Source organism: Chiloscyllium plagiosum, unplaced genomic scaffold (genome assembly GCF_037043375.1).
Source record: "Chiloscyllium plagiosum isolate Xiang-an unplaced genomic scaffold, Cpla_swu_hap1 HiC_scaffold_17, whole genome shotgun sequence".
Lineage (NCBI taxonomy): Eukaryota > Metazoa > Chordata > Chondrichthyes > Orectolobiformes > Hemiscylliidae > Chiloscyllium > Chiloscyllium plagiosum.
This window is the reverse complement of record NW_028270155.1, coordinates 49,006,467-49,031,638: the sequence shown is the minus strand read 5'-3', so window position 1 is coordinate 49,031,638 and position 25,172 is coordinate 49,006,467. Positions and strand designations below refer to the sequence as shown.

Below are 25,172 nucleotides of genomic sequence, written 5' to 3'. Positions count from 1 at the left end.
CCAGAGGAATGAAAAAAGTCAAACAATCTTGTATGATTATAATTTTTCTTCTATAAAAGGGACAAACTTAGAATAAAATTAGCTTTGCAGTCTCTACACCCTGTAAGCACTTTTCAATCTCTCCTTAAATTACAGAAAGTCTAGTCTCCCATGGTAAATTGATTTCCTCATTCCTATTTTCAATTTCATTAAAAAAAAATCGGCTGTTGACCGTTCTAAAGGAATGAACAGAATTTCGGGTTATGTGTGAAGATTAGAAAACCTCAAGCCCCATGGTATAAAATTGAGCTCCACATAGTAAAAGGTTAAGAGCAACAAAAGCAAAGAAAACATTTGCTGAATAATTTGTAAATTTACATAACTGGGCACAGAAATGGCAAATGAAATTTAATTGATAAATGCAATGTAAGTTATTTTGAAAAAAAGTATGACAATATCTTCTACTTAAAAGGAACTCAAATCAATTGAAGTGAGCCAACAGGTAAAGTAGAAAGGGCCTATGAGTGATATGCCACTTTCAACATCTGGAAAGACAATGGAATAATGTAATTCTAAAAGCAAAAGATTGAAGGTTCTGCAGAATACTGATCATCAGCAGAATTCAATTCTATTCAAACACTTGCCCATCCACATGCTACTCCACATTTTTACCCAGTCTCGTAAGCTTGGCTTCTCCAGAAATGTCAAGTGAACCTCAACTGAAGTGATTTGGCACAGTGCTGGAGCATTGGAATTGGAATTAGAGGAAAATAGTTTATTGCACAGAGTTTTGGATGGTCTCAACTTTACAACAGATAAAATATGGAACCAGCCATAAGTTCGCTGAAAAGGTAAAGTCTAAGCAGTTTCAGCAGCAGGTAAACTAAGTTCAGATGAAGTCACCCATCAAGGGGTGATGTCATGGAGTTGGAAATATGCAGTCACAACCATGGTCTGAATAAGAGGTAAGAAACTCATCTCAGGATCAAATGTGACGCTAATATTGCAATCAGATTAGCTGTATGAGACTGTTGCCAGGAGCAGGTAGTGTAGGAACAGAGTTGGCAGCTAACTGAAAGCAATGGCACCAGTCTTCTCAGTATTCAATTGGAAGAAGTATATGTATATCCAATGCTCAAAATCACAACATTAAATTAATAGTCGCAAACACATTCAGATTATAATTTCAAAATAAACCACTCTGGCAGTGCAAGAAAGGTGGTGTTTTAAAAAGGTGTAATGTTAAAATGCAAGGAAAGAATATTCTTTGGTCATAGAGGTATTGTGCACAGATTGAAAGAACAGTGGTGACACCAAGCTCACATGAACATAAATTGGGATCATTATGCTTCCATGGTTGGACCAATTTTACAAAGTAGGACAAGAAAAGTAGGAAATTTATATGGAATGAAAGAGAAAGACCAAACCAGACATGAATAGATGCGAGAAAAACAAACTACAGTAAATGTTTTGTTTAAATTAGCACAAGTACTATAGTAACTATAGTCAGGTTCAAATCATACATGCTTGAGTTTAAAGGTAAATAAATTGGAACAAAGGTCATAAGAAGAAACCAAGGTGAGGCAAGTAGGAAAAATTCAAAGGACTCAAAGAATGACAGCAGCATGAGAAACAGTAATTAGAGTAGGAAGACACTTGTACGGAGTATAAATACTGGCACAGGCTTAAATGGTTTACTGGAGATTTTCTGAAATGTATTACTTTGAATTATCTTCTCCAAGGAGAAATCATGTTTACATCTTGGCTAACAATTCTATTAGGTGCAGCATACGAGTTCCTTTTTGGTGGCGAAATAAACTTTAGGCCTCCCCTGGTGTGCCTATTTATCCTATGCCCCTCATAATTTTGTAAACCTGCATAAGGTTACCCCTCAGCCTCCGACGCTCCAGGGAAAACAGCCCCAGCCTGTTCAGCCTCTCCCTGTAGCTCAGATCCTCCAACCCTGGCAACATCCTTGTAAATCTTTTCTGAACCCTTTCAAGTTTCACAACATCTTTCCGATAGGAAGGAGACAAGAATTGCACGCAATATTCCAACAGTGGCCTAACCAATGTCCTGTACAGCCGCAACATGACCTCCCAACTCCTGTACTCAATACTCTGACCAATAAAGGAAAGCATACCAAACACCTTCTTCACTATCCTATCTACCTGCGACTCCACTTTCAAGGAGCTATGAACCTGCACTCCAAGGTCTCTTTGTTCAGCAACACTCCCTAGGACCTTACCATTAAGGTCAGCCCATTGGCCCATCTGGTCCAGATCCTGTTGTAATCTGAGGTAACCTTCTTCGCTGTCCATTACACCTCCAATTTTGGTGTCATCTGCAAACTTACTTACCGTACACTTATGCTCGCATCCAAATCATTTATGTAAATGACAAAAAGTAGAGGACCCAGGACCGATCCTTGTGGCATTCCACTGGTCACAGGTCTACAGTCTGAAAAACAACCCTCCACCACCACCCTCTGTCTTCTACCTTTGAGTCAGTTCTGTGTCCAAATGGCTAGTTCTCCCTGTATTCCATGAGATCTAACCTTGCTAATCAGTCTCCCATGGGGAACTTTGTTGAACGCCTAACTGAAGTCCATATAGATCACATCTACTGCTCTGCCCTCATCAATCTTCTTTGTTACTTCTTCAAAAAACTCAATCAAGTTTGTGAGACATGATTTCCCACGCACAAAGCCATGTTGACTATCCCGAATCAGTCCTTGCCTTTCCAAATACATGTACATCCTGTCCCTCAGGATTCCCTCCAACAACATGCCCACCACCAACGTCAGGCTCACTGGTCTATAGTTCCCTGGCTTGTCTTTACCACCCGTCTTAAACAGTGGCACCACGTTTGCCAACCTCCAGTCTTCCGGCACATCACCTGTGACTATCGATGATACAAATATCTCAGCAAGAACCCAGCAATCATTTCTCTAGCTTCCCACAGAGCTCTTGGGTACACCTGATCAGGTCCTGGGGATTTATTCACTTTTAACAGTTTCAAGACATCCAGCACTTCCTTCTCTGTAATCTGGACATTTTGCAAGATGTCACCATCTATTTCCCTACAGTCCAGATCTTCCATATCCTTTTCCACAGTAAATACTGATGCAAAATATTGATTTAGTATCTCCTCCATTTTCTGTGGCTCCACACAAAGGCCGCCTTGCTGATCTTTGAGGGGCCCTATTCTCTCCCGAGTTACCCTTTTGTCCTCAATATATTTGTAAAAACCCTTTGGATTCTCCTTAATTCTCTTTGCCAAAGCTATCTCATGTCCCCTTTTTGCCCTCCTGATTTCCCTCTTAAGTAAACTCCTACTTTCTTTATACTCTAAGGATTCACTCGATCTATCCTGTCTATAGCTGACATATGCTTCCTTCTTTTTCTTAACCAAACCCTCAATTTCTTTAGCTGAAAAATGTGTTGCTGGAAAATCGCAGCAGGTCAGGCAGCATCAAAGGAGCAGGAGAATCGATGTTTCGGGTATAAGCCCTTCTTCAGGAATGAGGAGGGTGTGCCAAGCAGGCTAAGATAAAAGGTAGGGAGGGGAGACTTGGGTGAGGGGCATTGGGAATGTGATAGGTGGAAGGAGGTTAAGGTGAGGGTGATAGGCCGGAGAGGGGGTGGGGGCGGAGAGGTCGGGAAGATGATTGCAGGTCAAGAAGAAGGTGCTGAGTCCGAAATTGGGACTGAGAAAATGTGGGGGGGGAGGGGAAGTGAGGAAGCTGGAGAAATTTCTTTAGTCATCCAGCATTCCCTATACCTACCAGCCTTTCCTTTCACCCTGACAGGAATATACTTTCTCTGGATTCTTGTTATCTCATTTCTGAAGGCTTCCCATTTTCCAGCCGTCCCTTTACCTGCGAACATCTGCCTCCAATCAGCTTTCGAAAGTTCTTGCCTAATACCGTCAAAATTGGCTTTTCTCCAATTTAGAACTTCAACTTTTAGATCTGGTCTATCCTTTTCCATCACAATTTTAAAATGAATAGAATTATGGTCACTGGCCCCAAAGTGCTCCCTCACTGACACCTCAGTCACCTGCCCTGCCTTATTTCCCAGGAGTAGGTCAAGTTTTGCACCTTCGCTAGTAGGTACATCCACATACTGAATCAGAAAATTGTCTTATACACACTTAAGAAATTCCTCTCCATCTAAACCTTTAACACTATGGCAGTCCCAGTCGATGTTTGGAAAGTTAAAATCCCCTACCATAACTACCCTATTATTCTTACAGATAGCTGAGATCTCCTTACAAGTTTGTTTCTCAATTTCCCTCTGACTATTCGGGAGTCTATAATACAATCACAATAAGGTGATCATCCCTTTCTTATTTCTCAGTTCCACCCAAATAACTTCCCTGGATGTATTTCCGGGAATATCCTCCCTCAGCACAGCTGCAATGCTATCCCTTCTCAAAAATGCCACTCCCCCTCCTCTCTTGCCTCCCTTTCTATCCTTCCTGTAGCATTTGTATCCTGGAACATTCAGCTGCCAGTCCTGCCCATCCCTGAGCCATGTTTCCGTAATTGCTATGATATCCCAGTCCCATGTTCCCAACCATGCCCTGAGTTCATCTGCCTTTCCCATTAGGCCCCTTACATTGAAATAAATGCAGTTTAATTTATTAGTCCTACCTTGTCCCTACCTTCCCTGACTGTTTGACTCACTTCTGTTAGACTCACTTCTGTTCTCAGCTGTACCAGTCTCAGATCGATCTCTTTCTTCACTATCTCCCTGGGTCCCGTCCGTCCGCCCCCCACCCCCACCTTACTAGTTTAAATCCTCCCAAGCAGTTCTAGCAAATTTCCCTGCCAGTATATTAGTCCCCTTCCAATTTAGGTGCAATCCGTCCTCCTTGTACAGGTCACTTCTGATCAGGTTGACTGAAAATATCTATCAGTCCCTGAACACACTCTCATCACAAACCTACACGGATTTTCACTTGGAAACAACTTTTGTTCAAAAGTTGATACCCTTTCTTTTCCTCAAGTTAACTGCCAGACAGCAGATCAGAGCAACAGGTCACAACTTCAATGAATGATTAAGAAAAAGGGTCCTGAATCCATCCCAACCAGAATGGGGATCAAAATCAATGATATTAGCACCAATCTGATCCACATCAGCCATCCAACAACTGAGCCAGCCAAATTGCCAAAGTGTCCGAGTTACAGTGCTTTGAAGATATGTAGCAGTCTGGAGCTATGGAGCAATAGCAGACGCTTTCATTTTATTTCCATCACATGCTTAATGAAATAATTTTCCTAGTCTTGCATATATCAGAGGATTTACAGGTTGACATTCAACCCATTTGGCTATGTTATGAACTCAACTTTCCTGTTAATCGAGTCAGGAGTAGGAAGCAGGGCTTGAACTTCAGATTTCTGATCAGAGCCACGGGCACTCCCACTGCACCAAACAATAGGCAAGGTTGATATCAAAGCAAACAAAAATCATTGTAGAATCTATTTAAGAATTTATCTTCCATTGGGGATAAACATAACTTTTGCATGGCTGAAAACATTCTTCATAAAAGCAAAGTGATTTCCACAACAATTTTTACCAAGAGGAGAAGATTGCATAATACAAATTGAGTGGATAAAGAGTATTCCAGTCATTTACAGCAGACATGTTTGATGGGGAATTGCCTAATCATCTGAACAGTGACCAGGAATAGATGAGATACACTGGGACATTTTTCACTGGAGCATAATAGGTTGAGACGTGACCTTGCAGAGGTTTATAAAATCATGAAGGGCATAGACAAGGTGAACAGCAAGGGTCTTTTCTCTTGGGTGGGAGAGTTCAAAACTAGGGGCATACTTTTAAGGTGAGAGGAGAAAGATTTAAAAAGAGCATGAGGGGCAATTTTATTTTTGAGAGAGGACGGTTTGTCTGTGAAATGAACTTCCAGAGAAACTGGTGGATGCATATACAGTTACAACATTTAAAAGACATTTGGATAAGTACATGAACAGGACAAGTTTGGATGGATATGGGCCAAATGCAGGCAAGTGGGACTAATTCAGATTGGAAACATGGTTGGCACAGACTAGTTGGGCTGGAGGGTCTGTTTCCATACTTTATGACTCTATATGCAGCCAGTTTTTAAAAACTGTTTGTGCTAGATCCCTGCCAGCTGTTAAGCAGCCTTAATTTCGAGGCAAAGAGCAATAAAACAAAATGGAAAACAGTCACCAAGATTAGAAATACCTGCCTAACCACAAGCTATGTTGCAGTGCATACTTAAATATGTAAAAGACCTGAAATATAGAGATTTTGTAGTGCTTTGTGTCTCTATTACAAAACATGCACCACCCAATAACTACTAGCAAGTGCATGTTTTATTTGCAGCAGCAACTTCTCTTAGCGCTGCTGAGAATAGGGTTTAAAAGTGCATGCAAGTGCAATGTACAAATACCTAGACTGTGAAAGACAACCATCATGCTGCTTTGTGCTGCCAATTTTGTGCTGAAATCCACTAAAAAGCAGCTCCTTAAAAAAAACCTAATTTTATTTCAAATCGCCTGTTAGTGATACGACTGTATCAACCAAGTATTCATTTTATTATACATGCCATTGAGGTCAGGAACATTGTCAGCTTTCGTGTTAGCAAACTTAACACATTTGGGCTGAACATCTTAGGCATCTTCGTTAATGAAAATCAGCGAGTTTTTCAGCTGTCTAATAATGAAATTTGTTCACAGAAACGAAAGCAAAATATTGCATTTGCTGGAAATTGGCTATGAGGAAAGATTCTTTCAAAGGATACAATGCCACTAGCTCAGCCAGTATTTGTTATCCACCCTCAGTGGTACTTTAAATAGTGATGAACTGCTTTCTTCAACTGCTGTGTTGAAGAGGTAATGTTTCAATTGGATGGCTTTTCACCACACCTGAGGAAATATAGCAATGTAACAGAATTTCAGCAAGTGAAAAGAAGTGGGGGAAATGAGGAGAACAAGAGGGAAGACCTATGACAGAGGGTGAAGCAGATGATACAATAAAAGATTTTATGGTACAAAAGTCAAAGGGTATTGGGTAAAGAAACAAAAGTTGGATTGAGATGAAATGTGAATGGCTATATAGCAGCTTCCAAATGTAAAGTAAGGAATAAAGAGAGAAGAAGAAGAAAATCACTGAAAAAGTGAAAAAGCAGAAGCAGAAATTATGATCCAAAATTGGTGAACACAATGTCAAGTCCAGAAGAATGTGCAAAGGGAAAGGTAAAGTTACCGTAGTCCCAGAGCACCATAGGGTGCTGTCTCATTTTAGAGGGACAATTGGTGAGGGTTTAATGTTTTTTTATTATTAGGTTACGCACAACATAAATACAAATTGCGTTTGTATTGGTCAGAATCTTGAAAGGTTATGTTGCAGCTGTAGGCCACTGTTGGAATATTGCATGCAATTCTGGTCTCCTTCTTATTGGAAAGATGTTGTAAAACTTGAAAGGGTTCAGAAAAGATTTACAAGGATGTTGCCAGGGTTGGAGGATTTGAGCTATCGGGAGATGTTGAACAAGCTGGGGCTATTTTCCATGGAGTATCGAAGGCTGAGGGGTGACTTTATAGAGGCTTATAAAATCATGAGGGGCATGGATATGATAAATAGACAAAGTCTTTTCCCTGGGGTGAGGGAGTCCAGAACTAGAGGGCACAGTTTTAGAGTGAGAGAGGAAAGATATAAGAGAGACCCAAGGGGCAACTTTTTCACGCAGAGGGTAGTACGTGTATGGAATGAGCTGCCAGAGGAAGTGGTGGAGGCTAGTGCAGTTGCAACATTTAAAAGGCATCTGGATGGGTACATGAATAGAAAGGGTTTGGAGGGATATGGGCTGGGTGTTGGCAGGTGGGACTAAATTGGGTTGGGATATCTGGTCGGCATGGACAATTTGGACCGAAGTGTCTGTTTCTGTGCTGCACATCTCTATGACTCTATGAAGAGGTGCATATAATAATATAGGATTAATACAGCTGAGTGGTAAGGTCTTCCATCCTTACATATTTACAACCTTTCTTTTGATGTCTTCAACACAACTCCGTTCCTTTGATCCCAACCCTGCATAAGCAAGTTATACCAATTTTCTCACCAATTCAATTGCACCCTCACCAACTGTACTGGACACATCTTTTCGATGCTCCTCAAATAATATGCGCTTTGTTGCCTATCTCTAGTACTAGATTAAATAAATCAAGTGTCACTATGCATTCTTGTCTCACCCCAACTGTTGAATTAAAACATTCCTTTGGTTTCCTGTCCACTCCAACAACGCTTCAAGGACTGGTTATAGATGCTTTTTATCGTGTGACAAATTGCTCAAGAATGCCATACATCCACTTGACATCTCATATTCTTTCTGCTCTATAATGTTGAAAACCAGTTTGAAATCTATGAGGATGCAGCGTTCTATAAATTTCATGCAATCTGCTATATCACCAACTGTGAATCATCCTTAATCCTGATTTAAATTAAGGCCATTCTTGATACAATATTTGCTTGCAGCAGTTCATGCACTCCCTACTTTCCTAAATTACAACCTTGACTGCATTTCAAAAATACTTCATTGGTTGTAAGGTCTTTGCAGCACAAATGCAAGTCAGTCTTCCTCTTTTCAAAAGCTTTTTCATTCTCCTCTGTAGTCTCTTCTTAAAAACATTTCTAGTTACACTCAATGGATTCCTTTGTAGTAGCTAATATACTACAAAATTAAAACATTATCACCTATCATCCAGAATAAAAGGATTATGCTGAAATACAATGTATTGTAGAAGTGATATTTTACATACTTTTCAGCAGTCATAGTTCACCAGGCAAAATCTACAACTATTACCTATGCAGTTTAATCCTAAACAGAACTTGACAATATTTTGTGATCACAGAAAACAATGTTACCTTTGGAACTGCCAATCTTAACATATTAAAATGGAAAAATGTAAACAGATATCAGTACAAATAATTGCACCAAGGAAAGCAAATCATCATCATATTGATCATGCTTAAAAAAAACTTAAAATTTCAGGCAATTTATCATTTATACATAACTGTTTTAGTCAACACCTTTAAGAACATACAGAAAAGTATTCACATTTTTAGTATGACTTGTATGCATTTCATATAAAATGTATTCAAAGAAATTACGAAAGTGATAATTTCTGAACAGCAAAAAATATTAAACACCATTTAAGTTACTAGTTTCTGCTACAACTAAAGCTTTGGACTTTATTTTCCTCTCATTCTGAGCCAGTACAGGGGGTCTGCACGATTCCTTGTTTTGTTTATACATGTCTACTTTATTGGGGAACAATTTTTGACATTAATTCAGCTGGTTCATATTTGCCATTATTTTAGTGTGTTGCCAAAAATCCATTCAGTATATCAAAGAAAAACCTCAATTTTTTTCCTTCTTTTCACCATTCGCTGCATTTTTTGGAAACTCATCACCTACAAATAGGGAGGACCAACTATATCTTGACAGAAAACTTGTGATATGGCTTTTTAGCATGAGGGCAAACCAATTAAGAATCTGTGCGCGCTTGGGCACGGGGATTGATAGATTTACACAAAAGAATGGGAGCAGAAACAAGCACAGAGTAATTACATGCTCAGAACATTATTTTAATGGCATTTGCTTTATACCATGGTTACGTGTCTCCAGACACACACACACACACACACACACACACACACACACAGACAGACAGACAGACAGACACACACACACACACAAACACACACACACACACACACAAACACACACACACAAACACAAACACAAACACACACACACACACACACTAAATTCTAGTCAATTCTAGTAGCATAAAAGAATATTGCACATGAGGTAAGTGAAGATGACAAATTCTAAAATAACTGCCTTGCACAAAATCTTTTTTTTAAAAAGAGAGAGACCCCTCGAAACATCAAAAGTGGAAGATTTCTTTGAAAATTGGAACGTGTGCATGCCCTATTTTCAAAAGGAAAACATGATAGATCACGTATATCCTTAAAATCTCATTCAATTTGGTTTACAACAAAAAATTCTCAAGGTTGGGATTTCTCATGTATCCCCAAGTCCACTTTAGCACCTGTTTGCAAACACAGCTTTGATGCAACAACTGAGAAAGGATGCTGGATCTTTGCAGTTGAAGTGAGTTTACTATCATAATTAGAGATGGAGTGGGTGGGTGAGCAAAATCACAATCAAGTTTTCTCAATAGAGTCATCAACTTACTCTCCTCAGCACTGAATTAAACATACCATCTGGAATCCTTCTGTCCAATTCTTTCTAAATTTACCTGCAGTGATTCAGTCACTGCTTCTGTCACACCTTTCTCTCACATGAGATAAAGCTAATTCACTAATGTTGATACAGGATCATAGCATTTAGAACCACAAATGGAGAGCTAACAAGATGAACTATTTGAGATAGAAACATGGAGGCTGTTTCTACCCAAAGGAGGTGGTCCAGAACAAATCCCCAAAACAGCATGAATATCATCTGCATTTTGAGCACTGCAGACACATTCATTCTCACTACTTTCATACATGGTGTCCCAGTTTGAGCAGAGAAAAGCTTTTTAAGGCAATTATTTTTCTCTGTATTTTGAAAGTTATCTTCATGGCTATGCGTGAAGAAACGCAGACACCTGCTTTCAAAATCAACATACATGAGTCTGTGGCCAGGGGATGACATTCAAGTCATGTTCAATTAATCACTGTGATCTTTCTCTTCCTGTGCGAAACACCTGAACTCTAATTGTATTGCTTTCATTGTCAACTTTCCAAAACCTTTGTCATATAGAAAAGATAACAACAGAGAAGGAGCAAGTGAAGGGAACAGGCCAGGTAGTTAAACAGAGGCTATCCAAAAGAAAGTATAAACAATAATGTAATCCACTGAAAAATTCAGAAACAAGCAGATAAGTCACCTTCAATCCAAGAGAAAGTAGATTTCTATAGAAAAGTCAATATAGCAGTTGTCGAGTTAACAGAAGTCAACTATTATGCTGATGAATTACATCCAGGAATCCAAAAGGGAACATTATCATATGGGATTCAGAGTCTAAGTTAGAAGTTCAAGAATCTCAGGTGAATGGCAGAGCAGTTGCAAAAGCCAAGATATTCAATGTATCCCACTACAGCACAATGTCCCAATGATCAAAAAAATTCAGTATTAAATAAAGCACTCAGCATCAACAACCGGGAATCTTAACCAGTGGGAAAACAGGATAGGCCAATAAAGATGCAATGGCAAATATTTAAGAGGATATTCCAGAAAGTGCAGAATAGATAAATTCTAACAAATAGAAAAAATTCTAAGGAACATAATGCCATCCATAGTTCACTAAAAATAATCAAAGATGGTGTCAAACTCAAAGAAAGCAAAACACAGAACTGTAGATGCTGAAAATCAGAAACAAAAAGAAATTTCTAGAAAAACACAGTTCTGGCAGCATCTGTGAAGGGAAAGCAGGTTATTGTTTCAGGTCTAGTAACCCTTTTCATATCAGTGTGCAAAGTTAGGTAGCAGATCAGAGCAAGGAGAAAAAATTAGAGTATGATAGAAAGTTATCAAAAAAGGAAGCGCCCTTCAGATATTTATAAAAAAAATTATTGGACCTCCAGAGAGAGAGAGTCTGGCAAGGCAGTAGAAGATGAACTGAACAGATAACTTGGTCTTCAATAGAAAGGATACAAGTAACATCCTGGAAATTACTGTAAATCAGGAACTGAAAGGGTGGGAAGAACGTAAGAAATTTACAATGACCAGGGAAGTGGCACTGAATAAATTGATAGATCTGCAAGTTGACAACTCTCCAGTTGAAACTTTATTGCTGGAACAGCACAGCAGGTCAGGCAGCATCCAGGGAACAGGAGATTCGACGTTTCGGGCACAGGCCCTTCTTCAGGACCAGGTCCAGGTCCAGTCTCCAGGTCAATTGTATAGGACTTTGGTGAGACTGTATCTGGAGTACTGTGTATTGTACTTGTTACTGTACTTATGGAGGGATGTCAAAGCATTGGAAGTAGTTCAGAAAAGATTTACTAGACTAATACCTGGAATGAGCAGATTACCTTCAGGATAGTCTAGATCTGTATCCTCTGGAGCTTTGAAGAGTCAGAGGTGACATAATTGAAACATACAAGAGTTTGAGGGAACTTGACGAGGTGGACGTGGAAAGGATGTTTCCTCCTGTCGATGAATCTAGAAAAAGGGATCATAGTTTAACAGGTTGCCTATTTAAAACAGGAGTTTAAGAAAAAAATAATTCTGAAGATTGAGAGTCTGAGGAAGCGAATTCCAAAAAATGCAGTGGATGTAGATTCTTTAAATAATTAAAGGCAGAAATAGATTCTTGATTACCAAGGGGATGAATTATCATCATCACGGATATGCAGGAATATGGAGGTGAGGTTAGGTCCAAATCTGCCATTAATAGCAGAATAGGCTCGAAGAGCCTGAGGGGTGGGATCGGGAGCAGGAAAGAAGTGCAGACAGGAGGAAACTGCTGTAAAAGGTTAGGACAGCAAAAATGGAAAGCAGAAGAAACTGAAGAATGGGTCTGATTGGACAACTGCCAGGCCAGCAGCCAACCTGTAGAGAAAATATAGTTACTGGATTTTCATGTGCAGGATGATTCAGGAGTAGAAACTGCCCTCTTTTTGTGCTGTAGACAATGAGCATGGAAAGGAGTACACAAAAGCAGCAGAAAAAGCATACTCAAAAATAACTTTAATAAAGTGCAAAATTATAGCAGTGCCACAGGAACTAACTTTCATAACAATTATTTGGCAAATTCACATTTTTTTCAGGTTGGTAGTCACAGCTCCAACATTGGATCTCTATGGAATAGTTCTTGCATTCCAGCTTAAACATACCTCTGCTCAAAAGGACATCTGACATAATTTAATACTGTGAACTCACCACTTAAAAAAACAAGATAAAATAAAAACACTTCTCTTAAAAACAAAAAAGGAAGAAAGAATCAGAATGCTTCTAAAAACAGAGTCATAATTCTTATGTCCAAGAAGAGATAGCACGACCTGGCAGGCAAGGAAACATTAGCCAAAACCTTTAGTGAAATAGGGATTAATGGGCTAAATACTGCAGACAATTCAATCAAGGTGATGGCTGAATTCCACTGAAATTCAAATGCTTCTTCATACTATGGAGAGTAGTGATGATCCACATCATGTATCAGGACTCAATCAGCATCTCAGCTCTGTTCTGGACACCCAGTGCACAGGTGCCAATTTCATTTTTAACTCTGCCCTCACCAGCTATAGAATTCCAATCTCCCACCATCAAAAATTGGTTTCTTTTCCCTGTGCCAATCAGCAGGGGAAAAATAAAAAAGAGTAGGCCTCCAGGTAGCAAGTATGGAGATCCTTCCAGAAAATTAGTGAAAATTGGAATGCGAGGTGGAAGCTGAAAAACATTGAAAGCAAAATGAAAAAGTACATCCTGCAATTATGTGTTTGTTGAAGGAAAGATGGAGAGATTTAAGTGATTTTGAAAGTGACAATGCAAGAGTCAATTACACAGTTCGTGAACAGAAACAAAAAGCATTGCCATCTCATTATTTAACATTACAGAAAATAGATAGGAACTGATCAACACCATGAGAGATTTCTCAAAGTAGTGCTCATGTTGGCCCAGCGAGTGCAGAGTAGTGAACTTGCCCACATCAAAGCACTTGGTTGTAAAAGTGGAGGCAGAGAATCAGAAACTGGAACTGATAAGGAAATGTTCTACATGATCATGGGAGTATTTTCAAAAGTATAAAATTGGAGCAGATCAACTTTTTGAAGAAAGGCATAATGATAATTTGGTGCCTTACGTAAATTATAAAGCTGTCTTTAAGATGAATGAATACTTTCACTGAGTTCATAATCTCTTGCAACCTACTGCCAAATTTGTCTTTTTTACCCCTTTACTTAATTTCTGTCCTTATTCATTAAATCCAAGAGTGTCTGCCCTATGCTGGAGCATTCCTTGTACCCTAAAATCTAGCTCAAATAGTCTATCAGGGCCAAACCTCAACAGTGAAGGCCTGCATACTACTACTTCAAAGAGTATCACTGCGACCCTGAATTACTGCCAAGATATGCATAGCTCCAAAATGAATAATAAGCAGAAGCCTTACTGAATTTTGCTACCTTAACTCAGAGGCCAAATGCAGTATTGCCATTAGTGCACAAGTTAACACCAGCTGATTTTTTTTTGTTTAATCCAAATTTATCAGTCCTTCAAACAGATCATGTCTGCATGCACTAGTTGGACCCAAGGGTCTGTTTCCGTGCTGTATGTCTCCATGACTCTATTATACATTAAGCTCTTTCGACCACTTCTATTGCAGAATGGAAGCAATACGCAATTGCTAAAGGAGCAAATTACTGCAGATGCTGGAATCTGAACTGAAAACAAAAAATGCTGGCGATCACAGTGGGTTAGGCAGCACCAATGGAGAGAAAGCAAGTTAAAATTTTGAGTCCAGATGACTCTTCATCAGAGCGAAAGTGAAATGTGGAGGGAGTTGCATTTATGCAATAGTAGGGGTGATTTGGAGCGCTGGGGAAGAAAGGATGTTGATACTTTAAATTCGGTAATCGAAATATAAGAATGGCAGAATAATAGTGTATCTAACCGCCAGACTGGAAAGAACAGACAGTCACACTGGGGTGGGGAAAGGGAAGAGAGGGTGACAGGAAATGTAACAAATAATGCTAAAAGGGAAAGAATGTGTCTACAATTTGAAGGTGTTGAACTCAATATTGACCCAGAAGGTTGTAAACCGCCTAGTTTGAAGACGAGATGTTGCCCCTCCAGTTTGCGCGATGATTCGCTGAAGCACTGCAATATGCTGAGCATAGACAAGTGGGCATGCGAGTAAGGCGTAATTGTTTTCACACAATTACTACAGATTTGTATTAAAACTTTCAATGGGTTAGGTTCTCTAATTAGATTACAAAATTGTTAAAAGGATACAATATGAAATGATCTGAGCACATGTTTGACATTTGTGTTGCATCGATCAGAAACGAACAAACAGCTTATGGGCACTCCTCTTGTTTGTGAAGTATGTAAATAGTGAGCACAGTCCTCTACAGTATACTTCCTGTCACTGCAGCATATCAGAGAATTCTACACAAAATGTAAAGTCCAAGATTGCCAAGAGACAGCACAGAATCAAAAAAACATTACAACATGGAGTTACAACCAGATTCCAACAATTATATTTTTGGAATATGTGACAGTTCAGTAGAAAATAGAGTTTCAAACTGATATTCCCATTTCTGCATGAGATGGTTACAAAGGAATTGCAGGGGTCCATAAGCTCACTTGATTTCTGCATTTACTGGTTCACAACCAAACCATTTGCCAGAATCAAATAGAAAAATATTTTTCCTTTAAGCAATAGTTAAAAGTTGAGGAAGGATGTCCTTGCAATAGAGAGGGTGCAGCAAACGTTTACCAGACTGACTCCTGGAAATGGCAGGGTTGGTGTATGAGGAGAGATTGAATTGGTTAGGGTTATATTCGCTATAGAAGAATGAGATGGGATCTCACAGAAACCTTACAATTCTAACAGGACCAGAAAAGGGTAGATGCAAGAAGGATGTTCCCAATTATGGAGTAATTCAGAATCAAAGGTCACAGTCTTAGGATACAAGATGAACCATTTAGGATCGAGATGAGGAGAAATGTTTACAAGTAGATAGCGGTTGAGGCCAAAATATTGTAGGATTTCAAGAAGAAGCTGGACTAAAGGGATCAAAGGATAAATGGGGGAAAAGCATGAACTGACTGCTGAGTTGGATAATCAGGCACGATGATAAAACAATTGCAGAGGAGATTCAAAGGCCCAAATGGTCTACTCCTGTTTCTGCTTTCTACGTTTTTCTATGTTTTACCATCTTTCCGTCTTTCACAAGTTCAGGCCAGTGACCCAGCAACATGTTAATATTAGCAGACTTCACATACCAAATAAAAGAACATTAAATTCTCCTTCAAACTGCAACAAACCATTTAGAAATGTTAGCCTATCAATTCACTGCTGCCAATATTAATGGATGAAATTGTAATACATTCCTATGTCCATTTATTTCAACTCTGACATTAGCCTACTTTAAATTGGATGCTACTGCCAAAACAGCAGACAAATATGGAAGCATTAGGAATACATCCCACTGTCATTGATTGCACAGTCTTTACTCGAGACAAAAAGACCACAGATGTTGGAATCCCAAGTAGACAGGCAGGAGGCTGCAAGGAAACAGCAAGGCAGTGGACAAGTCGACATTTCGGGTATAAACCTTCTTCAGGGAGTGGGTGCAGGGGAGCAGCAGATAAAGGGGGTGGGGGTGGGGGGGGGGGGGGAAGATGTTGAAGACAGGTAGAGGGTACGACCTGGTTGGTCAATGGGAGGAATGGGTCTGGTGACAGGGTGGAAGGGAGGGGCAGGGGCTGGGAAGGGAGGTTATTTGAAATTGGAGGACTCAATGTTGAGTCCTCTGGGCTGTAGGCTGCTTAGGTGGAAGCTGAAGTGTTGTTCCTCCAATATGCGGTTTGGCTCAGTGTGGCAATGAAAGAGGCCAAGGACAATCATGTTGGAAAGAGAGTGGGAAGGGGAATTAAAATGGACAGTGACTGGGAGGTCAAGTTGATCCCTGCAGAACCCCAATGTAGAGAAGACCACAATGACATGACTATCCTTGGCTTCCTCCATTGCCACAACGAGCCAAACTGCAAATTGGAGGAACAACACCTCATCTTCAGCCTGCAGCCCAAAGGACTCAACACTGAGTTCTCCAATTTCAAATAACCGCCCTTCCCAGACCCTGATTCCCGTCACAGCCCCTCTCCCTCCCTTCCATTCCTTCCAGCCACCAACCGGACTCATTCCTTCCTTTGATCAACCAGGTGATACCCTCTACTTGTCTTTACCTATCCCCACTTCACCACTTTGCCCTTGCCACCCCTTTACCTGCAGTTCCCCCTACACCAACCCCAAATCCTGAAGGATTTACACCAGAAATGCCGAGGGCTCTCCCTTCTAATGCTGCCTGGTTCACTATGTTCTTCCAGCCTCCTGCCTGTCTACACAATTTTTACCAGACTATTTTGATTGGCAGCAGATATCAAAATATATTTTTTCCTGTAGGAAAACACAGCTGAAAAAGTAAAAAAATCAACAGCAAGTCTGTAAGAGATTTCACTTATTCTTAAAAAGTAAAATAGCTCAAAGAAAAAAATGTACTATGCTTTTTTAAAAAAAACTAATTATATCCACTTTAGTGATTTTGTGCTGTTTGCCCATTTTGAATGTGATTTTTCCCACGTAGCAAATTTCTTATCTCCACATATTGTAGTTGCTGCCTATATGGAAAGCATTTTTCTCGGACTTAAGTGCACTGTTGGAGATATAAATGCTTTGTGTACGTCACACCCCAGCATTTCTAACAGACCAAATGAATCAACATTGGGTGAGAGGACGCGGTTAGAGGAGAGAGGGAATTCTCTCAGATTCCAAAGAAACCACCCACAACCATAAAAGATTGCTCATACTGGCTCAGCGTCTAAATACCCGTTTCACATCTTCCCCACCTCCTTTTCCTGTAAACACTTCCTTTTAACTTTGACCTGAAGAGTAAAAATATAACAGACCAATAAACTCAAAGCTACTGTTAGAAAGCCTTTTTTTTAAAAAAAAACGTGTCATTTCATTGGCAGGCTATAATGGTTCCACTCCCTACCCGACATAGCCTTGCCGACCAGGAATCAGATTTCACTTCTGGCTGCCAAACATATCCAGGTTACAACAGCACTCAATTGTGCCTGGAAGCAGCAATGATTTTTCAGCCACCATTAACCGTTTCAGATAAGGATGCGTAAAATTAAAACTAGCAATACTGAGGATGTCACAATCCAACTGGTTAGACTCTGCCATTTATTGTTTAAAATTTTAGTGTTACAAATGTTTTCTATGAACAAACAGAAATTTAAAGTATCCACAGGCATCGTTTACTGAACATTATCAGTGATTAGTCTGTCGGATTTGCCCCATTACACTGCATTACAAAAGTTTTGTTCTTGAAATTTGCAATTACTTATACAAGGTCAGCATTTGAAATGATGAGATGCCAAATATAATTGCAAGTTATTTTAAAATCTGTCACAGCTTCACACTTTTTAGATGCGGTCAGTGAAGAGTTTAGAACTAGGCTTGACAAACATTTTAAACAATGACAATGTATTGAGTTGGGTTCCAACCTCCCAGAATTGTTATGAAGTTTTCAGTAATTTAGGTTTCATCACTTGCAAATTGGGAGCGAAGGTTTTGGAAAATTAAAAATTATTAATTTTTCATCTTAAATAAATATTTTCTTTTGTTAGCTGTAAAAATATTGGCGATGGGTGCAGTGGAAGGGGAAAGCTGTTTGACCAGATGGGTGGTCAGAGATAAGTCATGCGATGAAACCTTCGGAGATGCATTAGGTCAGAATAAGTAACCAGAGTGGCAGGCCATGTGCTGCGTTCCCAGAATACAGCTCTTCATGCTGCAGAGCGCACCTGAATGACAAGCAATGCTATTGCAATTACCATCCCCCTCCTGGTCAATCCACCTCATTAAAGTGGGGCAATTTGTGTCTGTCTACAAGTGCGATACTGTCCATCTCGACATAGAGAAATACAACTTCTTCCTCCACTTAAAACTATAAACGTACACAGAAAAATGCAAGCGCCCCTGAGGACAGTGGGCAAAAATGATGAATATTGAGTAGGAAATAGACAAAGGAGAAAAGGATTGGGAACGACCAAAACGTACAGCAGAATGGGTGTATATGTTTCCAGTACAGTTACTTCTGGTGTCCTGCAAGGATATGTCTTATGTCTATTTCTTATTTACATGTGTCCCTCAATGACATCTAATAAGACCACCCAGTTTCATTGCACCAGATGTATGGCAGATAAACACACTGATAACTGAACAACAGGGGATGTTGTCCAATTAAACACTGGAAAGACTGAATTTATTATTTTCAATCCCCACTCCAAATCTCATTCTTGAGCTACCAACTCTATCCCTTTACAAGTCTGAGATGAAGCCAATTTGCTCATAACCTTAGTGTCAAGTGTGACCCAGAGGTCAATTTCCAGTTTCATTCATTACTCAGACTGCCTATTTCCATCCCTGTGACATTGCCAGACTTAGCCCGTCTTAGTCATTTGCAACAATGACACTGAAGTTCAGGAACCAATGGTTCGAAAGAGCTGGGGCTTTTACAATGCATTCTTTTTCAATGCTCCTATTCGCCACTTCTCTTTCCTGAACACTCACCATGAATGACAATTTGGAAGCACAGCAGTGAGACAGGAGCAGCTTTAAAAAAAATCATTTTTAACAAAAACCTAAATTATACAAGCCCCAGCACTATAAAATCACAACTCACTCTTCAATGACATCATAAGTCCAGTTTTTGATTGAATTTGGATTGAGTGGAAATACAAACCTAGGAGAGGGATCCTGCATATGGGTGAGTTAGGAGGGGGCAAGAGCCACAACTGGAAGGTCAGGAATGGGGAGAGACCACTCCTCAGAGGTCAGAGAAATAGAAAGGCCACAAGTCAAATGTAGGGAAGCAGCCAAACAGGTCACTCAGGAAATGACATTCAAATTGATTTCAAGCACTCAATGGAGGTCAGTGACAACAGAGTCCATTAACTTAATGTTAAAGCAGAACAACATTAAAAATGACAACTTTGAATGAAGTCTTACTATAATAGGTATACAAACCTTGTGCAACTGAAAACATAAATTTTGGCATATTGGATGAAGTATTTTCCTTCAAGAAAAGGTTTCTACGTCTATGAAGATAGTTGTGGCAAGTGCAAAGCTACAAAACTATTGTTGATACAGAGGGAGCCGGAGGACCCAAGCTATTCGGAAGAAATACAATGGCATTGGCTTTACAGCCACCCCTTTCACCAACACCAAAAGAAACCCAGAATGATTTCCCATTCTGTTAATGGCAGATAAATAAACTCTATGGACTAATTTCATGCCATTACACTATGAAATGATTTATTTCCAACAGTAAATATGAAATGGAAATTTAGTTTGTAAATAAATGGGCAGTGCACAAGAAAAAAGACAGAACACATTCAGATGACTTTTTAAAAATTGTAATCTCTACAAGTGATGATCTTACAGGGGTTTCCTTAAGACAAGGACACGGAGTCATACTGCTCTATAGCAAGACATCTTGCATCACCAAAGCTGAAAAAGACATTTTGAAACTGTTGGAGCATTGGTCAATTGTCAGTTTAGCTACTGGTATCAAAACCTTCAAATGGACCTTATTTAACATACCAGAAGCAGTTCAACCCATCATTCTAACAATGTCAAGTTTCAATCCGAGTTTCCTATTAAATTTTGGTTGCTGTTTTGTGAATTTCCAGCAAAGATTAAAATTAATAACTGGAAACAAGTTCCCTTAGAATTCAGCGAACACTGGAACCAAAGAAATCTTTACAAACAATTACAGATTTAAAGAGATCAAATTATATCATCTCCATAATATACCACACATTGTAGAGTAATGAATTCAACACTAATTTAAAGGGATGCTTCTGAAACATCAGTGGAAGAAATGCTAGTACCAATTTCTAAGTGCTGAATTGAAAACTGGTACTTATTGCTCAAGTTCACAGCATAATATGTCCAAACTTGTTCATCAAAAGACCAGCATTATCACTATTTGCACTGATGCATTTTATGAGTTGGTGAATTGGATTGACAGAGACAATTCTGGTTAGAGACAAAAAAACTGCAGATGCTGGAATCAAAAGTTGGGAACAGTTCGCTGAACATCTCAGCTGGGCCTGCAGGGATCGATGTGACCTCCCAATCACTGCCCATTTTAATTCTCCTTCCCACTCCCCTTCAGGCATGACCATCCTTGGCTGCCTCCATTGCCACAACGAACCAAACTGCAAATTGGAGGAACAAGACTTAATCTTCTGCTGGGGCAGCCTACAGCCCACAGGACTCAACACTGAGTCCTCCAATTTCAAATAACTTCCCTTCCCATCCCCCGACTCCCTTCCCAGCCCCTCCCTGCCACCAACTGGATTCATTCCTCCCACTGACCAACCTGGTCGTACACTCTACCTATCTTCACCTATCCCCACTTCACTACCCTGCCCCACCACCCCTTCATCTACAGCTCCCCCTACGCCCACCCCCAGTCCTGAAGAAGGGTTACACCTGAAACGTCGACTTCTCCACCTCCTGATGCTGCCTGGCTTGCTGTGTTTTTCCAGGCTCCTGCCTGTCTACAGAGATAATAGGCAAAAAAATCTCAACTTGCTCCAGTCTGTCAGATTTCACTCAATTAAACTCACACATGACCGTTTTAATCATAGACCCTATGCATTAACCCAATTAACATAATGAAAAGTTTTTTTTACAAAGGATTATGCAAACATTAAACAGAATACAAAAATACTTGAGAATAGTAATTCGTGGATAAATTAGAAACCCTTCATAATGTTAATTCTACCAACTTCATGTCCAATTGCATTTTGAATAATGCCAAAATTTTCTACTATAAATTTACCTGTCTTTCAATAATACTTTTATATGTTTACTTTTCACCTCATTGTAAACAAGATTGAAATATATGGACTTACAAAAGAGTGGGAAGCACCATAAAACCCATTCAGATAGCACATTGCTGTTACCAACCATCAAACCTAGCCAAATCAAACAAGTTCTTAGACACTGTGGAACTCATAATATTTTAATTATAGGCTAACCAGCAACTCCCACTATTGAGATATTAAATCTATATGGAAGATCATCACAAAATACACTATTCTGGTCAAAATTAAAGCAATAAATGCCATTCATTTGGCATCTACTACATACATCACCTCAGACAGTAGATTCAGCCTGACAGTGACAAGAGTAAACAGTATAATGTAGAAAACAGACAAAGTTATCTAACTGTTAAAAGACAACCTGCAAGTCAGAAATTTAAACTCTCTCCAGTACAAGCTCCATAATGCAACAATGACCTAATTAGCAAAATATTGCTTCCATTCTATTTTACATAATTAGCATGTACTATGCACACCAGACAGCAAATTACCGATCTAAAAGAAATGGGCAAGTAACAATGTAAAAGCTCTTTCTGTATCTAAATGTCAACTGAAGACAAAGTTCCAGACGAACATCAGAGGCTTTGATAAGGAGAAGTGACATAAGGAGGTCTACTCCTGGCTGCAGATTTGCTGCAAAATACTACAGAATCTTTATTCCTAGCATAAAAACAGAAATTTGACTGTAACAAAAGCAACTTCAGCAATATCGCTCAAGTCATAGCAGATTATTGACTGCTTTCATACACCTTTCTGACACTAACACTGAAGAGAGCAACTGTGGCCTCATTTAGTAAACCTTCATTTCTGTATAGCATACTAAGGAGAAAGTGAGGACCGCAGATGCTGCAGATCAGAGTCAAAAAGTGTGGTGCTGGAAAAGCACAGCCTGTCAAGCAGCATCCGAGGAGGAGTGTCAATATTTCAAGCAGAAACTCTTCATCAGGGAATGTGGAGCGAGCCGCAAGGGGGCTGAGAGATAGCTAAGAACGCAATTGGTAGATGAAGGTGGGGGTGATGGCGATAGGTCGGAGTGGAGGGTGGAGCGGATAGGTGGGAAAGAAGATAGGCAGGTAGGACAGTTCAAGAAGGCGGTCTCGAGTTGGAGGGTTGGATCTGGGATTGGGGGGGGGTTGGGTCTGAGGGGTGATGAGGAAACTGGTTAAATCGACATTGATCCCATGTGGTTGGAGGGTCTCAAGGCGGAAGATGAGGTATTCTTCCTCTACGCGTTGGGTGGTTAGAATTTGGTGGTGGAGGCAGCCCAGGACTTGCATGCCCTTGCCAGTTTCTCCTTGCACAGATCAGATATTGCTACTCAGTCAAAGAAATGAACCAAAAACACAGGCTCAAATCTCAGTTCACTAATGTTTATCAACTCTCAAGTAATGAAACAGCTTGTGAAGGCACAAAGTTCTTTGTCAGGATTTCACTTGTGTTCAACCATTTCCAAATACAAATCAAACATCTTATTTAACGCAGATTGTTCAAACATTGCAGGATTCATGACATTGAAATAAAACTGTCCCCAAGAGCTCTCTCTCTCTCTCACAATAAAAGATAACTTGTAAGCTTCCAGAATTTAAAATTTTTGTAGTTTACTGAGAAATAAGTTAAAGCAAAATTAAACTGGAGTGTTGGTAACAGGCTTATCATGGGTAGTGTAACATTGAAAGAACAGTGCATATAATGACTAAAACAGGCAAATGTGCAATGCCTCAAGTCAATGGTCTCAACTACAGGGCTGAATCAGAAACTTGTTAGTCGGTAATTGAGAGTGAAGAAAATAAATGGGCTACTTAACCAGGGAATAAACAGAGGAAAAGACTGCTCTGGAGCATAATGGAAGTAGCTTGGGTGGATACCCAAGGAACAATATTGTCGCTCGACAATCAGCTATGAGGAAGTGTATAAGACTTTCCTTAGGGAGCTCAAGCTGACAGCCTTAGTTGTTTAAGCTAAACCACAATTAAAATCAGAAATAAAGAAGATGGGTAATTCACAGGTAAAACTGTTACTTCAGGTAACATATCAAGTGGATAGCACAGTGACTAAATGGTTCGATTCCAGCCTTGGGCGACTGTCAGTGTGGAATTTGCACATTCTCTCCATGTCTGCCTGGGTTTCCTCTGGGTGCTCCAGTTTCCTCCCAAAGTCCACAGATGTGCAGGTTAGATGAATTGGCCATGCTAAAATTGCACGTAGTGTGCAGAGGTGTGTAGCCTAGGTAGATTAGTCATGGGAAATGCAGGGTTACTGATATGGAGTGGGTGGGGTAAGATGCTCGTCAGAAGGACAGGGTGGTCTTGATGGATTGAATGGCCTACTTCCAAAACTATAGGGATTCTATAGATTCAGTTCTAACTACAGTTGGAAAAGGTAGACCAGACTTCAGCAGTTTTCTCTTTCAAAGTGTCAAATGTTTTAGTCCCACAGTACTTGATATCAATGGCATATGCAAGTTATTATAAATTTCACATGCCCTGCTGAGTACGTTTCAGAGGTATAGCTTCATTCTTGTCAGCTCCATGACATTATTGGATATTACGTTCACCTTTATACACCACTTAGCCTACAACACATCAATTTGAGCCATATTAGTAAAATTGAATGAAAATTACAACCTGGAGAGTGACTAGCAGTTCTGACATCTCACATCAGGTTACATCAGGATCATTATGATATCTGACTCTTGGGGTTAAGCTTCGAGGCAAGATTATTCAAATTAGGTTTCTATTTCCTAGAATCTAGATGGACAAAGAATTATTAGAATGCAGTTATATCGATGTTTAAAGGAAGGCAAAAGTTAGAGGAACAGAAACTATTTCCATTTGTTAGGGAAATCCAAGACTAGGTAATATACCCTAAAAATTAGAAGAATTGGACCCTTGGAGGAGGGGGGGGGGGGGGGGGGGGGGGGGAGAGAGAATAGGTAACGATTTCTACATTCAAAGAGAAGAAGTTTGGAAAAAATCTTCTGCATATGGCAGCTGCTTTTTAGCTAGTTATGTTTAAAATCGGTCATTGACAGATTCTTGTTAACCAAAGGCATTAAGGCACTTTGGCTAAAGGTGGGTACAGTAATATTGCAGATCAGTTATGATCTCACTGAATGTAGAAAATGCTGGAGGATGGCTCATAAACTGTTTATTCTCCAACATGTCTATGTAAGGATTGCTAGAATTTCAGAGACATATCACCTCACAGGTTGTTTCAAACATCTGAGCTTTGAACAGAATAACTAGTGCAAAATCATGTTTTTTGACTTAATTTTAAATCTAAAAAAAATCCAAGTCAACAACTGTCTTTTTAACACTAATTACAAGACAACAGTGTTGTTGATTATTTCCTCACGAGTAGAATTTAACTTTGTCTGAATGGAGTGGTGCAGGGCTGAAAGTAAATACAACACAGATTTTGGGTGGCACAGTGGTTAGCACTGCTGCCTCACAGCGCTAGAGACCCGGGTTCAATTCCCGCCTCAGGCGACTGACTGTGTGGAG

General features: G+C 39.7%; 1 protein-coding gene across 5 annotated transcripts in view; it reads right to left on the bottom strand.

Moving 5' to 3' along the window:
* Positions 1-25,172, bottom strand: part of chd9 (chromodomain helicase DNA binding protein 9) — a 242,429-nt gene that overhangs the window by 137,954 nt on the left and 79,303 nt on the right. The window contains exon 1 of one of the 5 annotated variants that reach the window (XM_087995900.1): positions 12,078-12,151. The exons of the other annotated variants lie outside the window; for them this stretch is intronic. The gene's annotated coding sequence lies outside the window, so the exon portion shown is untranslated. Of the gene's footprint in view, positions 1-12,077; positions 12,152-25,172 lie in introns of those variants that run through there. 5 annotated transcript variants of the gene reach the window in all.